At 47.8% G+C, this 16,101-nt stretch overlaps 3 long non-coding RNA genes across 4 annotated transcripts in view; 2 read left to right on the forward strand and 1 right to left on the reverse strand.

The window, feature by feature from the left end:
* The first annotated feature begins 26 nt into the window (after positions 1-26).
* LOC308579615 lies at positions 27-1,969 on the forward strand. The gene is made up of 2 exons (XR_014004561.1): positions 27-209; positions 1,646-1,969. It is a non-coding gene; the product is annotated as an uncharacterized lncRNA (long non-coding RNA).
* Positions 1,970-2,834: 865 nt separating this feature from the next.
* On the reverse strand, positions 2,835-3,877 carry LOC308579608. The gene is made up of 2 exons (XR_014004557.1): positions 3,736-3,877; positions 2,835-2,945 (listed from the first exon to the last, which is right to left on the reverse strand). It is a non-coding gene; the product is annotated as an uncharacterized lncRNA (long non-coding RNA).
* A 354-nt stretch (positions 3,878-4,231) lies between these two features.
* The window catches only part of LOC308579611, a 34,043-nt gene continuing 22,173 nt past the window's right edge, over positions 4,232-16,101 (forward strand). The window contains exon 1 of one of the 2 annotated variants that reach the window (XR_014004558.1): positions 4,232-4,274. This is a non-coding gene — a long non-coding RNA (uncharacterized lncRNA). Of the gene's footprint in view, positions 4,275-11,787; positions 13,614-16,101 lie in introns of those variants that run through there. The other variant, XR_014004559.1, reaches the window with a different exon arrangement.

Raw genomic sequence — 16,101 nt, forward strand, 5'->3', positions numbered from 1 at the left:
CAGCAAATTGTTAAAGTGATCCAGAAGTTGTTAGCTCCTTCTATAGAGTACCAACAGCCTATGTGCCTCAGGTCTGATGAATGTTTTTAAGCTGGACCAAGTATCAAATGCAGGAACTGATCGTTTTCTATTGATCTGTCTAGCGTGCAATGCACAGTATATGAAACCCGACTTGGTGAGCACCAAACAAATTGACGACATTTATCTGGGTAAGGATCAAACCGGCTCTTTTCCTTGCAGGGATATTTTCATCACAGGACTGCTTTTTCCAATCTCATTAATCCCCGATTATCTCAATTTAGTTACTATCAGCCCCTGCAGTCTCTTTTCCCTTCTGGATTGTGATTCCCAAGTTCTTCTAGCCACTGACATGACGGAAAATCTGACGAGTTTGTGCTGGGCAAAAAACTGCACTGGGAAAATATAATATAGTTGGATTAGACCTAACAACAAAAGTTTTGTTTCTGTATACTTGGACTTGAACAGAAACAGTGTTTCTTTCTCTCTCTAACAACTGGCATTAATTTACCTAGCAAATCCAAGACAAAATGAATTGTCACAGTAGGGCGTGCTGAATTTTTCAGCTTTCAAATTCAGAAAGCGAGGGGTGCTAAAACGTTGTAACATGACTTGGGAATTCAGATGTTGTTTGGGTGAAATGCATATGATTTGCTTTTGCTTGGTCAGTGAAATGAGTGTAAAATTGCATAGAAATCATTATAAACGATTGCTAGGAACGTAGTTATTTTTATTTCAGTATTAACGTAATTACCTTACATCTTCAGAAGTTAAAATTCTTTGGTTTTTCCGAAAGCTGTTTTTTCTGCTTCTTCATCAGACATAGACTTACCATGCTAAATGTTGTTCAGTCACAAAAATAATCGCAGATTTTAATTCCTCACACCCAAAAACATATTTTAAACATATTTCACCCCATAAAATGGCATGCGCTACCCAGGGAGCCCAGCTCACTTCCCCGGCTGCTTTTCTTTGCCATTGCAACCCCATTGCTTTGCCATTCTCTTGTCCTGTACATCAGCCCCCTCCATATGTTGTTGGGACTACAACTCCCATCAGCCAAAGCCAGCAGAGCCAATGGTAGGGGTGTGTGTGTCTGTGTGTGTCAATTCTCCTCATCTCCACATCAAAAAACGGCCAGTCCTGGAAACCTCTTCCACGTAAACAATACTGAGCTCAGCAACCTAATGGGCCTAACTCTGTTCCAGGCAGCTCCTTCTGTCCTTATCATGAGGGGCATTTGCTTCTGACAGACCTATCCCTGCCCCTCCTTTGAATTTATCTCTTTAAATATCTATATGTGATTCATAATTGTCTTCTTAGGGCAGCTTACAAGAGGAGGGAGCGATGGCCACCAACTTGGATGGCTTTGAGAGAGGATTGGAGGAGAGGCTGTCAATGGCTCCTAGCCACAATGGCTCTGCTCTGCCTCCACAGTTGGAGGCAGAAATGCTTCTGAGCACCAGTTGCGGGAAACCACAGGAGGGAACCGGGCTCTTGCCCTTGGGTCCCACTTATGGGTTTCCTGTGGGCGCATCTGGTTGTCCATTGTGAGAACAGGACGCAGGACATTGGCCTGATCCAGGAGGACTCTGCTGTGGTTCTCATGTTCCTTCTTCCATTGCAGCTCTCCTGGACCTTCAGAGTGACTTGGACGTGGCTGTCTCAAACGCTGCGGTGGCGGCCAGCGAGGAGCTATTTAGACGCTGCGGCGGTCGGATCAATCCAAAGATTGTACCCAGCCAACATCTCCTGTCCATGCTAAAAAACAACACGGCAAGGCAGTGAGACCGATCATTGGCCTGCCCAGAAGGAGGTCTTCAGAAAAGGCAGGCAAGCAGGAGCAGTGCTTCTTCCTTTCCTGGTGCCACAAAGAGCAGCTGCAGGGCAGCTGGGCTTCCATTTGAATTGAGAGCACTTGTAGAGAACTTAAAAAAGATTCTAGACATTGTGTGGTCTGCCTTTCTCTCTAGGAATCAACCTTTTCGCTTCAACATTTCCCTTTCCAAATGCCATTGTTTTTATATAATGATTTTCTCTCCCCTGTCCCCTCCATCCAATGGAGAGCTGATCACACTCAGAAGGGTAGCATCCCTTCCACATGCCTGCATACACAGAGTATACCTAAATTCCTCCAAGAAAAAAAAGGTAAGGGAAAACATTGGGGGCTGGGAAGGGGTCTGACACATTCCAGAAGTCTTGAGACAGCTACATGTTTCAATCATTTTCAGTAATATCTGTCAATTTGACTATGCATTGTCAGTCTGCTGCAAATTAAGGTTCAGAATATTCAGGACTCTAAGACCTCTTGATTGATTGATTGAAACAGTTCCTCTTTGAAACACCCTTGCGTTTTCCTGGCCAGTTTTAATCTTAACCCCATACCTGTCTGTGCCACTCAGGAAACAAGCTGGGATGCAATAGCTGCTTAGGAAATGAAGCAGCAGGAGATGATTTTACTTTTTAGAGGAGTCCCAGAGCAAGAGGAGGAGAATGTAAAAGAGTATTTAATTAACACATTGTCTGAATGGTTAGGAACATAGGAAGAGGAGCTGGTCGGAGATTTTGGACGCAATCACGTAATCAAGCAAAAGCAAGGAAATCACCAGGACGTGATAGCCTGACAGCAAAATATTACAAAAATACCCCCACAGAATTCTCTGGTGCAACCATAGCAAAATGAAATTCTAAACGTAGGTAAGGTACCAGAGACATTAAAAGAGGCTTTTATTACATTAATCCCGAAGCAAGAGGCAGATTTATTATTGATTAGGAACTACAGGCAGATCTTGTTATTAAACAACGATTACAAAATATTTGCAAAGAGAATGAATTTATTAGAAATAGTACATCATGATCAAGCAGGATTTCTCCCAGGACTTCAGATGAAGGACAACATAAGGAATATAATTGATGTTATAGAGTACCTGGAAGTGAGAAATGAAAAACAAGAGTCCTTGATGTTCATTGACACTGAAAGGCATTTGATAATATCTCTTAGGCATTTATGAATAAGATACTAGAAAGATGAAGTTTGGGGAGACATTTAGAAGAGGAATAGATGCTATCTATTCAGAACAACAAGCAAGATTAATTGTGGACTATGTTATTACTGAGAAATGTAAGATCTTGAAAAGAACAAGATAAGGTTGCCCCTTGTCACCATTATTGTTTATTTTAGTGCTAGAGGTCCCGATGAGGAATATAAGAGCAAAAGAAACCACAAGAGGAATAAAAGTAGGAAATAAAGCATATAAATTGAAAGCATTTGCGGACGACCTTGCAATAATGGTTGAAGATCGTAAAAAATCATTACCGAAAGTATTAGGGGAAAAACAGGAATTTGGACAGGTATCGGGTTTTAAACTGAATAAAAACAAGACCCAGCCGTTAGTGAAAACTGTTATGGAGCAGGATAAAAAGGAGTTAGAACAGATGAAACAGATAAATATACATAAAAAGGTTAAATATTTGGGAATAGGTTGACAACTAATAATGTTAATATATTTAAAGATAATTATGGGGAAACCTGGAAAGAGATAAAAAGGAATTTAGAAATTTGGGGTGCTGGGCAAGCAGTCTCTGCCTCTCAGCCTGGCCTACCTGGCTGTTGTGAGGGAGAAGCGCCATGCAATGAACAAGAAAGGGAAGGAGACTCTTTGCGGCTCCATCCCTCGGCCGTTTCCATGCCAACCAGGGATGCCACCTCCACCTTACCTAGGATGCGGGTCACCCCCAGGGTGAGCTTCTCCAGGTAGGGCTTGGTGCTGCTGGAGCTGCTCACGCTGCGCAGGGCCTTCTCCTCCATCCTCTTCCTCCTCCCTCTCGCATCAGCCCCTGACCACCTGCACACCTGTACGAGCAGCCAAACGGGGGTGGATAGCGCCTGGTGAGCGCGTTTTGCCACTTCTCGCGACCCGTAGCTCAGAAGCCCCGCCGCGGTGGCTTTCGGGAATCGCAGTCCTCCGTTTCATTCAGTTCCTTTCGATGGCCGTTCTGTAGGGGGAGGAATGGAGAGCAGGCACTACGAGTCCCAGAAGGCAACGGGAGAGCCGGCTCCACCGCCTCCTCCTCCCTTTCTCCCACCGCCCGTTCTGAGTCCTCCCCATTGGCCGGCTCCTCCGACTCTGTATCTGGGCGAACCCCAGTCCCCGTCAGCCAATGGGAGCCGAGAGTCGGCGCGGGGGGCATGGCTGGGCGGAGAGACGTTGGGGTTGGCGGTTGCTTCAAGGCGGTGGACGTGGCTGCTCGTTGGCGTAAGGACCGTCTCTTTACCTCAGGAGGGGCTCGGGGGGGCGGGAGGGGAAGGGAAAGCGTGGGGGGGCTAATTTGATGGCGGGCCGATAATAAACGGTGGCAAAGGCTGCCGTGGTTCCTGAGCATGTGCAGAGAGCCGCCTCCGTTGCCTCAGGAAACGAGCCCCGCCGAGTGTGGAGCCAGGCCCGGGGGTTACGGGGAAGCCCCCACTCCCAGGGCGGGGGGACCTTGGCCTGCCAGCCTCTCTCTCTCTCGCCCCTCGCCCTACTCTGCAGGGCTGTTGTGAGGGGCCGGGGAGCGTCGCTTGAGGGAGAGAGAGAGTGCTGAACATTGCTGCTTCGTGTTCCAGTACAAATGCTAGTATGTTAAATTCCCCCATAGCTCCCTCAAAGTCTCACAGCGTAGCAACCCAAATAGTCGCGCTGAGCGGAGACTTGAACTCGGGGCTTCCCGGCTTCCCCCGTCAATTCTGAGCTGCTGCAGCTGATTTCAGCTTTTCTTTGTGGTTCCCTTTGGTGGGAGTTTTGGTAACTTTGGTGGCTGCCGTCATAGGGAAGACGGGGCTGGTGGTGGGTGGGAGACATATATTGCATGGCCCTTGAGGTGTCCTGTTTATGCATGGGGAAGACAGGGCCCTTGAGGTTTCTGTATGTCTTGGGGGACATGTCCTGTTTATGATATCGTCTGCCTCCATAGCCTCTCCCCTTCACCAAGTGACCCCATGTCTCGTGACCCTGCAAAACAGACCCATAGCCTATATGCCACTCCCTCCTAGCGTCCTTTCCATCCTTGGCAGTGCTGGGAAACTGCCAGGGAGATATAGTCCATCATGGCCCTGAGCCGGCTGCCGGACGTCCATCGATCTCCCGTAGACAGGCAGATCCAGCAGTTAGCGACACAAAGCCGTTCTGGAAATAGATTGCCACATTCCAGAGCTTGTGCACACTGTTCTTTATCAGCAGAAAACACAGCCCAAAGTTGCACCGCAGAAGAGAATATTTTACAGAGTTTATTTAGCATTGAACAGAACAAAGAAAGACATGACCGTTCTGAGTCAGCGTCTCTGACCGACTGCGAAATCGAAAGGAACAGCAAACATAAAACATCCTGTGAACAGGACATGCGCAGACTCTGTGACTTACAAAGCCTGCTCCCTTTTAAGGTGGAACGGAAATATCCTAACATCCTCCCCCTTTCCGTGTAACCTGTAGTACCTGTGGTTCAACCCAATTGCAACCTCTGTGTGTAAACCTTAAGTTGTTCTCTGTTAACAACCTTAGACAACAGATCAGCAGGAATTTCATTTCCTGCCATGTAGGACACCCGAATCAGTCCTTTTTGAATACACTCCCTTGCACAATGTAGCTTAATCTGCAAGTACTTGGTTCTTTGCTTGCAACTCTCCGAGTTCAGCAAAGCCAAACACGATCTATTGTCTTGATACACTTGTACAGGACATTTCACAGACACTCTGATGTCCTTAAACAGTTGCATCAACCATTCACAATCCATGAGTGAAAATGACAAAGCATTGAGTTCTGCTTCACAGGAACTTAGGCTCACTGTTGTTTGCTTCCTGCACAACCAGTCAAACAGGCAGTGGTTGTACATGTAGCACACACCAGTAGTGCTTGTACCATCCGTGGTGTCACTTCCAAAACTTGCATCTGCAAAGATTTCAAGACCTCCAGTCTTCTGACTGGTGAACCTCAGCCTGTAGTGCATAGTCCCTTTCAAATAGCGGGCTATGCACTTCAGAGCTTTCCAATCCTGAACCGTAGGATTGTTGGCATGTCTGCTAAGCAGATTACAGTTTACAGCTATGTCAGGTCTTGAGCATCTAGCAATGAAATTCAGCTTGCCTAGAATGCATCTGTACAGCGTTGTGTCAGAAAACGCTTCAGCAGTACTGTCTACCTGGTAACCTGTCACCATCGGTGTGTCTGCTGGGTTTGCATCAACCAAATTCAACCTGGTTAACACATCAGCAATTTTCTGTGTTTGGTGTACCAGAAAATTACCTGCTTGGTCCCTCTCCACCTGCAGAGAAAGATAGTTGGATACCTAACCAAGATCCTTCATGTCAAAGTGCTCCTTCAGTTGAGCTAGGGTGCTTTGGTAAAAAGCCTGATTCTTCCAAAACATCAGAAGATCATCAACAAAACATAAACAATACAGTTTGTTTTGCCCCTCCTCCTTGACAAACACACATGGATCAGCTTTGCCCTGGTGAAAACCTAGAGAAAGCAATGTCTCAGTGAGTTTTGTGTTCCAACACCTGGCACTCTGCTTGAGACCATATAAGGATTTCCGCAGTTTACAGACCATTCCCTTCTGTATCTCCATCCCATCAGGTGGAAGCATGAACAGCTCTTCGTTCAAAATCCCATACAAAAAAGCTGTATTAATGTCATGGTGGGAAACATGCAGTTTCTCTTCCGCAGCGATCTTGAGCATCAGCCGAATGCTCTCATATTTGGTCTCGTGGTAATCCTGTCCTGGTACCTGTGAAAAACCTCTTGCAACCAATCTGGCTTTGTGTCCGACTACCTTGCCATTCTGGTCTGTCTTGGCCTTGAAGACCCATTTGCTGCCAACCAGTCTCATTCCTGGGACTACCGGTACCAGTTCCCAAGTTTGGTTCCTGTTCAAGGAATCAACTTTAGCCTTCATGGCATTAAGCCAAGGCTCAGCATCTTTAGAGGTTAACTCCTGAACCTCTTTGAAGCTTGAAGGTTCCCACACCTTCTCTGAGCTACTAAGAACAGCAGTTGCTGTCTTAGCAAACTCATCAGCATACCTCTTTGGAGGTCTGCCCTTGGTCGCCCTTTCAGACCTACATACTAGACGTAAGTCTTCTGGACTCATCTCCTCTTTCTTAGGAGAAAAATGACCAATGGTGAACAGTGGTTCTTCCAGTTCATTGTCAGACGCATCAGATGGTCTGACTGAGGCCTTTGCGCTCTTGTAGTCTGCTGTGTCATCACTGTCACTGACACCAGCAGCAGCGCCGCCCACTGAACTGGAATCCGAACTCTGATCATCATCATCATCATCATCATCTTCAGCAGCTTCCTCAGCTTTAGCTGCTTGCTTGACATCACCTTCACCCTCCTCTGTGTAACTGGAAAATTCCCACATTTTCCCCCCACTTAGGATTGTACTCAACACTCCTTGTGAACTTAATGGACTTAGAGTTAGTCATCCATACCCTGTATGCACCTTTTTCGTACCCCATGAACAAACCATGTGCCCCACGCTTCCCAAGCTTGTTGGTTTGTGGGGAGTGTACCCACATGTCAGAACCAAAGATTCTCATGTGCTTGATGTTGGGCTTCTTGCCAAACATCTTCTCATAGGGGGTACAGCCAATGGGTGATGACAACCTGCGATTAAAACTGTAAACAAAATTCCCCAGAGCTTCCCCCCAAAACTTATCAGGGAGATTGGCATCATGCAACAAGGTTTTCATTCCTTGCAGCAATGTCTGACTCGCTCGCTCCGCAAGCCCATTCATCCATGGTGATCTGGGCATTGACATGTCATGCTGGATTCCCTTCTCAGTCAGGAAAGCTTCAAACTGCTGAGAAGTGAACTCCCCGCCCCGATCGGTAAACAAACAGGCAATACGTTTACCGTGCACATTCTCCAACCAAGCACAGAATGCCTTAAACTTCGGAAACGCTTGCGATTTCTGTTCGAGCAAAAACACATGAATGTACCTGGAAAAAGAATCAATTAGAACCATGAAGTACCTTGCTCCTCCTAAAGAGGGCGCAAGTGGCCCAACCAAGTCCGCATGCACTAGCTGGTAGGGTTTGGAAGCCTGCCTGCTAGACTCCTTGCCTTTTGGAGCAACCTTCACCTTGTTCTCTGCACAAGATACACACTTCATGTGAAATTTACAGGGTTTGATGTTCAAACCCTCAACCACCTCTGGCATCTTGGCCAGTGCCTTCCAAGAGAGGTGACAAAATCTTCGATGAGCATCGTGAATGCAACCTGCATGAAGAACTTTGTTAGTTTGTGCAACACAACAAGAATCAGCATTAGATACAACAGCACTAGTGTCGTCATAAGTTACCGTATTTTTCGCTCTATAGGACGCACTTTTTCCCCTTCAAAAATGAAGGGGAAATGTGTGTGCGTCCTATGGAGCGAAGAAGCCATAGCTCCGTGACCATCTCCCGCCTGGAGAGGTGGCGCGCGGCTATGGCAGGAGCCTCTTTAGCCGCACACCACTTCTCCAGCTGGGAGAGGGTCGCGGGGGGCTTCTTTAGCTAAACAAGCCCCCCGAGACCCTCTCCCGGCTGGAGAGGTGACGCGCGACTATGGCAGGAGCCTCTTTAGCCGCGCACCACCTCTCCAGCCGGGAGAGAGCGCGCGCGGCTAAAGAGGCTCCTGCTGTAGTCGCGCATCACCTCTCCAGCTGGGAGAGGGCCGCGGGGGGCCTGCTTTAGCCGCGCGTGCGCTCTCCCGGCTGGAGACGTGGTGCGCGGCTAAAGAGGCTCCTGCCATAGTCGCGGGTCACCTCTCCAGCTGGGAGAGCACGCACGCCGCTAAAGCAGCCGCCCGCGACCCTCTCCCAGCTGGAGAGGTGACGCGCGACTACCGCAGGAGCCTCTTTAGCCGCGTGCGCGCTTTCCCGGCTGGAGAGGTGGTGCGCGGCTAAAGAGGCTCCTGCCATAGTCGCGCGTCACCTCTCCAGCTGGGAGAGCGCGCATGCGGCTAAAGCAGCCCCCCGCGACCTTCTCCCAGCTGGAGAGGTGACGCGCGACTACCGCAGGAGCCTCTTTAGCCGCGCGTGCGCGCTCTCCCGGCTGGAGAGGTGGTGCGCGGCTAAAGAGACTTCTGCCATAGTCGCGCGTCACCTCTCCAGCTGGGAGAGGGTCGCGGGGGGCTGCTTTAGCCGCGCGCGCGCTCTCCCAACTGGAGAGGTGACGCGTGACTATGGCAGAGGTCTCTTTAGCCGCGCACCACCTCTCCAGCCGGGAGAGCGCGCGCGCGGCTAAACAAGCCCCCCGGGACCCTCTCCCGGCTGGAGAGGTGACGCGCGACTATGGCAGGAGCCTCTATAGCTGCGTGTCACCTCTCCAGCCTGGAGAGCGAGCGTGGGGCTAAAGAGGCTCCTACCGTAGTCGTGCGTCACCTGTCCAGCTGGGAGAGGGTCGCGCGGGGCTGCTTTAGCCGCTCGCGCGCTCTCCCAGCTGGAGAGGTGACTCGCGACTATGGCAGAAGTCTCTTTAGCTGCGCACCACCTCTCCGGCAAGGAGAGCACGCGCGCGGCTAAAGCAGCCCCCCGCGACCCTCTCCCAGCTGGCGAGGTGACGCGCGACTACGGCAGGAGCCTCTATAGCTGCGTGTCACCTCTCCAGCCTGGGGAGCACGCAGGGGGCTATTGCAGGAGCCTCGCCGCTGCGCGCCTTTCCCCGCTCCCCGACTTGCTCTTTGGGGCTGGTGGTGGGCTTCCTCCTGCCAGCCCCAAAGAGCAGGTCGAAAGGAACCTGAAGCCTGGAGAGCGAGAGGGGTCGGTGGGCACCGACCCCTTTCGCTCTCCAGGCTTCCAAGGTAGCCGCCTGAAGGCGACTGAACGCACCTTAAACGGCACCTTGTTTTAGAGGGGGGAAACAAGAGGGGGGAAATTCTCCCCATCTCCGCGCAGCGCCTCCTGCCGCTTCGCTGAAGGGGTGCTGGGCAGAGAGGGGGAGAATTTTTTTTTCTTGTTTTGCCCCCTCTAAAACAAGGTGCGTCCTATTGTCCGGTGCGTCCTATAGAGCGAAAAATACGGTATATGGAACAAACCATCCATAAACTTTGCATGCAAATAGTCCTCTTTGCCTTTACTGATGACACAGACGCTCCTCTTAAAGGAAATCTGAAAACCACGCCCAGTAAGCTGTGGAACACTGAGCAAGTTGCTTGCAGCTCCTGGAACAAAAAGTACATTACTGATGGTAGTGTGCAGACTTGCAAGTTTCACAGTCCCTTCTCCTGCAATTTGCAACGTCCTTCCATCAGCCAGGTGGATCTCAGCTTCTTGAGGTGTGAAGGAGATAAACAGGTGGCGGTCCTTCGAGACGTGGCGGCTCGCACCTGAATCAACAACAAATCTGCCTTTGGCTGTTGGAGCAGTCTTTACAGCAATCAAACCCTTGTTTTCCACCGGTGTGGGCTTTTGCAGCTTGCCCCCCTGCTCCTGGCCAGCAGACTTGCCTTTAACCTTTGGTGAAGCTGTGCCAGCAAACATAGCCTTGTTTTTCCCTGGCGCGGGCTCTTCACCCCCCTTCTGCTTCTGGCCATCTGCAGATGTCTGCCTCTGTTTACCTTTGCCTTTCCGGCCTCTGCAAAGGCGATGACCTTGGTTCCCACGAGAAACAGAGCTCTCAGCCGCCGACTCCTTGGCTCCCCCTGGAGGCTGGAATGCTGCCTGGGATGACGTGACGGTCAGCTCCCCCTGCAGCTTGCAACCGGTGCCCTCAGCATCCCTGCATTCACTCGCATTCTGGGAAACAGCCAGGACCTCCGATGCAGTCCAACTCTGGGCTGGGATGACTGGCTGGTGAGCAGCTTTCAAAGCATTCCACATCCCATGTGCAGTGGTGTTGCCAGCAAGCGTCTTAATTTCCTCAAGAGATACGGATAAGACTATTACGTCTATCGCCTTCGAATCATCGGCTTTCCATCTCTCTGTCAGAGGAACTGGAGGGGGCACAGATACGGTATGCCACACCCCAAACTGACGCAGCAAACTTTCACACCATTTTGCCCAGGTTTTATAATTCTGCCCATGTAACTTAGGACATTCAGCATTTGCCTCAGAAGCTTGGAAAAACTCCATTTCAGCTTTTCCTTTGAGCCGTGAGTCTTTTTAACTTCAGAGACTCCTTATCTTGGCAGCTATTAATCACGAAGCCTCTCTGGCTCGGCTCCCAGGCCAATTAAGCCTTCCGGAGTTCAAAGACTCCTTCCGAGGTAAAACAGAAAAGCATCACTTTTTTTTTCTTTCGCTTTTCCCACGTACCTCTCAAACGCAGTCTGTTGCAGTTTTACTCTCCTGTAGGTGCTGTGAATCTGGGCCCGAAACCTTGTTGTTGGGAAACTGCCAGGGAGATATAGTCCATCATGGCCCTGAGCCGGCTGCCGGACGTCCATCGATCTCCCGTAGACAGGCAGATCCAGCAGTTAGCGACACAAAGCCTTAGAAATAGATTGCCACATTCCAGAGCTTGTGCACACTGTTCTTTATCAGCAGAAAACACAGCCAAAAGTTGCACCGCAGAAGAGCATATTTTACAGACTTTATTTAGCGTTGAACAGAACAAAGAAAGACATGACCGTTCTGAGTCAGCGTCTCTGACCGACTGCGAAATCGAAAGGAACAGCAAACATAAAACATCCTGTGAACAGGACATGCGCAGACTCTGTGACTTACAAAGCCTGCTCCCTTTTAAGGTGGAACGGAAATATCCTAACAGGCAGCAGCATTAGGCGTCCCACTTGCAGCAGAAACTACTGAGGGTCCCAGCCACCAAATGGTCATACATATAGAGCTAGAAATGGAGGCTGAGACTTCCAGGCTCCCAGAGGCAAAGTTAGTGGTTTTAGAGACTTTGCATCACAGTTCTGCCAAAGAAGGCTATCCCTCACTAGGTAGCTCGGTTGGTTAGAGCGTGGTGCTGATAATGCCAGGGTTGCAGGTTTGATCATAAGGGCCACCTTCATTTTCTTGCATTTCAGGGGGCTGGGCTAGATGACCCTTAGGATTCCTTCCAACTCTGCAGTTCTATGATTCTAACATCTTCAAGGCTTTAACGGTGTGTGGGGGGGCACACATTTTGCACCTCCAGCTTAAGAGTTAGATGAGCAGCTTACAATAACTCTATATGGTCACATTCTGGGTGCATGTAATTGTTGCTGAAAATAAGACCTCTAATCTGCCCTGGTGGATGAGAGTAAGTGGGCCCAAGAAGCTGAAATCTATTTCAAAAATATAATTTTAAACATATTGGCAGAAGATAAGTGAATGGATTTTAGTTCATGAACTATGTGAGCTTTAGGATATCAAAGAGAGACCAACAGCATATTGTAAGTAAGTGAATCATGAGGAAGGGAGCAGTGTACTTTATAAGGAACAGTATATGCAAGTAATTGCATAAACGTGCTATTTTGTTTTTCATGTAATCATTATTTTCATATATTGTTCCTTTCATTATTCGGATATACTGTCCTCTTCCCCAGAATTCATTTATATATAATCTGTTGTTGATTTCTGTTTGGTATTATTATGCTTACATCTTTTATGAACTAACTTGCATACATAGGTCTTCGGCTGATGTATTTACACTAAATCTTTCCAAATGGATTTTAGTCTCCATTTGGTTGCTCCCCTCTGGCCCACTGGGGCAGAGTAAGAACTTCCTTTCAGCATCTAGAAGAGTTGATGTGCAGAGAACAACTTATTGGATGTAACTTGCTGCCAGTAGTTGGCAATGGGCTGTTATTAGCTTAATTGAATCCACCATGAATTGATGGGTGACTGCTAAAGATGTGCAGTCTGATGGCAATCTGGATGATACAACAGGGAAGGGTCCCAGATTATGGTCTTGACTAGGATGCAGTTTACCCAGATTTCTCTCCTGATCCTCAAATACCAGTACCTGCTTCTAAGAGCCCCAGATAGCTTTTTAAAAAATGTGTGAGTGTAAAGCTTAGTCTCTCTGTGTCCATAATCAGAGTCTGAGGAGCATGCATTGAATGTATGGCCTCCAGGAGTTGCTTTTATAATCAAGGCTAATACAAATAAATGTGGCTCATTATCTCTGTGATTGAGCTAGTTACAGGGCCTTTAATAAAATACAACCTTTTAAATGAGGCCCGTTTAAGAGTAATAACAAAGTGGATTTACAGAAATGTTTGCTTTGGTAGTCTCCTGGTCAGTTGTCTGCTGCTTCTGAACTTTCTATTTTGATGCAGATTTTTCAGACTACAGTGGTACCTTGGTTTCCAAACAGTCTGGTTTGCGTACGTTTTGGAATAGAAACACGTCAAACCCAGAAGTGTGTGTCCCGGTTTGCGAACTTTTTTTGAATTACAACCTATTTTTTTTGGATTACACACACTTTTTTTTGGAGGCCCCATTGGTGAAAGCGCTTTGGGTTACAACTTGTTTTGGTTTACTAACGGACCTCCGGAATGGATTATGGTTGTAAACCAAGGTACCACTGTATAATATTTACAGAGTGTAAAATGTAGAATGGAACAAACCTTTTGCCCTTGCTTTCCTTGAATGAAATTGCATTCAGTTTCTGATGAAGAGCAGCCACCTGTCTATGTCCCAGGTATGATCTTTGAATGGTTGCCAAATTTAACTTGACTTGTTGGGTAGTGAATTGGGCCAGGACCTGATTCGGATTCACTCTGTGCATACGGCACATGCACTCTTATCTTGGTAACTTTGGAGCAACGGGTTATAAAATGAGATTTTGTAACTTTGGGGAGAGGGCTAGAAGTAAAAGAGTTCAAATGATAACTTAGGGATACAACCTTTTCAGGTCCTTTAGGGGGGCTGGAAAAATCATGGAATGCTTTTAGGCACCATCATCTCATTTTCACAGGTTGGCAGCCAGCCTTTAGGTGCTCCTCCTAGAGCTAGAGAAATGGTTTAAAGCTGTCATTTAGCAACATTTGATCTCTAGCTGCTCATATTTACATGTTTATTTACATACACTTAACCTTCTCTTCCATCATGGAGCCCAAGGTAGCGTGCATGCATCTGTGGTTCTCAGGCAGTCTCCCACCCAGCACTAACCAGACCTAGACCTGCTCAGCTTCCAATAGGTCATGGCATCATGTTCCTTCTGACCCTACCCTGGGAATATATAGATCAAACTGTGAATAATTTCATTGTATGCACTGACTTCCTGATGAATTAGAGCTGCCTAGCCAACTCCCAATTGGCCCTTCCTTACTTAGAGGTATCAGAGAAGGTGAGGCAGAGTTTAGTTGGCCTGCTTTGACCTGCTTCTATATTCTGACTGTTTTTACTGAGAAAAGAATGAAAGATTTTCATGGATAATTTCAAGAACTTAACCCAGCTGACAGCAAGTCCGATGTGCTGCTTTGATGATACATATTTTTGTCAGCCCCAGAGACAGTTCCTGTTTGTGTGAAAATGTGTTCTCTGTATTGCCCGTTAGAAGTTGAAGTTAGTGCCATGTCAAGAAACATATGTCTCTTGAAGGTAGATGAATTTTCTGTGCCTTAATTTTCTCCATGTTAACATATCCAAGAAGTTTTCTTCTGCAGGCAGATGATTCAGTAGATCAGCCCTGGTTGATCAGCTTGCAGTCTCTTTGTATCGTTCTGATTGCTGCCACCCACCCACTTCTTGGGTGCTGGCTGGGTCCTTCAAAGCCAGAGAGAAGCTTGGCTACGCCAAAGCAGCCACCCCACATTGATATGTAGTGAATTACATACTATAGGGGGACATGGGTGACGCTGTGGGTTAAACCGCAGAGCCTACCTAGGACTTGCCGATCAGAAGGTTGGCGGTTTGAATCCCCACGACGGGGTGAGCTCCCGTTACTTGGTCCCAGCTCCTGCCAACCTAGCAGTTAAAAAGCACGTCAAAGTGCAAGTAGATAAATAGGTACCACTCTGGCGGGAAGGTAAATGGCGTTTCTGTGCGCTGCTCTGGTTCACAAGAAGCGGCTTAGTCATGCTGGCCACATGACCCAGAAGCTGTACGCTGGCTCCCTCGGCCAATAAAGCAAGATGAGTGCCGCAACCCAAAGTCGGCCACGACTGGACCTAATGGTCAGGGGTCCCTTTACATACTGTTTACATAGTATGTTATAGTATGTTTACATACTATAGGATGTTCCAGCCCCAAATGACAGAAGTAAGGGAACTTTCTCTAATTGCCCTGTGAAGGGTATAGGAACAAGGCAGCAAAAATTAGTCTTGTCCTCCTCTCTACTCCTCTCCCTGGTCTTTGGTTCTGTGTTGTGATTGTCAACTTCATAATTGTAAAAGAAATGGTAGGGAGAAGGATAAGCTAGTTGCTCATGGAATTATAAAACTTTATTAAGTACCTTCAAAGCCATTAAAAATCTGTTTGGTATACAAAATAATTGAGCTTATTCTTATTAAAATGTTGAGAATAGTCAGGCAGCTGATGTGATAACTGGGGTCTATAAAAAGACTATTAATCTTTGGTCTATGGCAGGGGTCAGCAAACTTTTTTAGCTGTGGGCTGATCCACTGTCCCTCAGACCTTGTGGGGGGGGCGGGACTATATTTTGAAAAAAAATAATGAACAGATTCCTATGCCCCACAAATAACCCAGAGATGCATTTTAAATAAAAGGCCACATTCTACTCATGTAAAAACACCAGGCAGGTCCCACAAATAACCCAGAGATGCATTTTAAATAAAAGGACACATTCTACTCATGTAAAGACACGCTGATTCCCGGACTGTCCGCGGGCCGGATTGAGAAGGCAATTGGGCCGCAACCGGCCCACGGGCCTTAGGTTGCCTACCCCTGGTCTATGGTGTAACCATGCAGGACTCTTCAAACCAAGCATTCGGTCCCTGTCTCTTGACGGGAAGAGGAAGTCCAAGGTGCAGGGTTCTTGGTGTTGGGCAGGGTTATCCTTGGGCCTTCTCTAGTCTGGGTTGGTTTGTTTTTGTTCATCAAGAGTTTTTCCTGGGCTCCTTAAGCACCTTTTTTTCTTTTTTTGGTGCTGCTTTCATTTTCTCTTTTTTTGTGGGAAGCTTCAGTGTAGGAGGTGCTTTGTAAGAACAACTCAGAGTTTTCCTGAT

The sequence above is a fragment of the Podarcis bocagei genome (genome assembly GCF_964188305.1).
Source record: "Podarcis bocagei genome assembly, contig: HAP1_SCAFFOLD_255, whole genome shotgun sequence".
Lineage (NCBI taxonomy): Eukaryota > Metazoa > Chordata > Lepidosauria > Squamata > Lacertidae > Podarcis > Podarcis bocagei.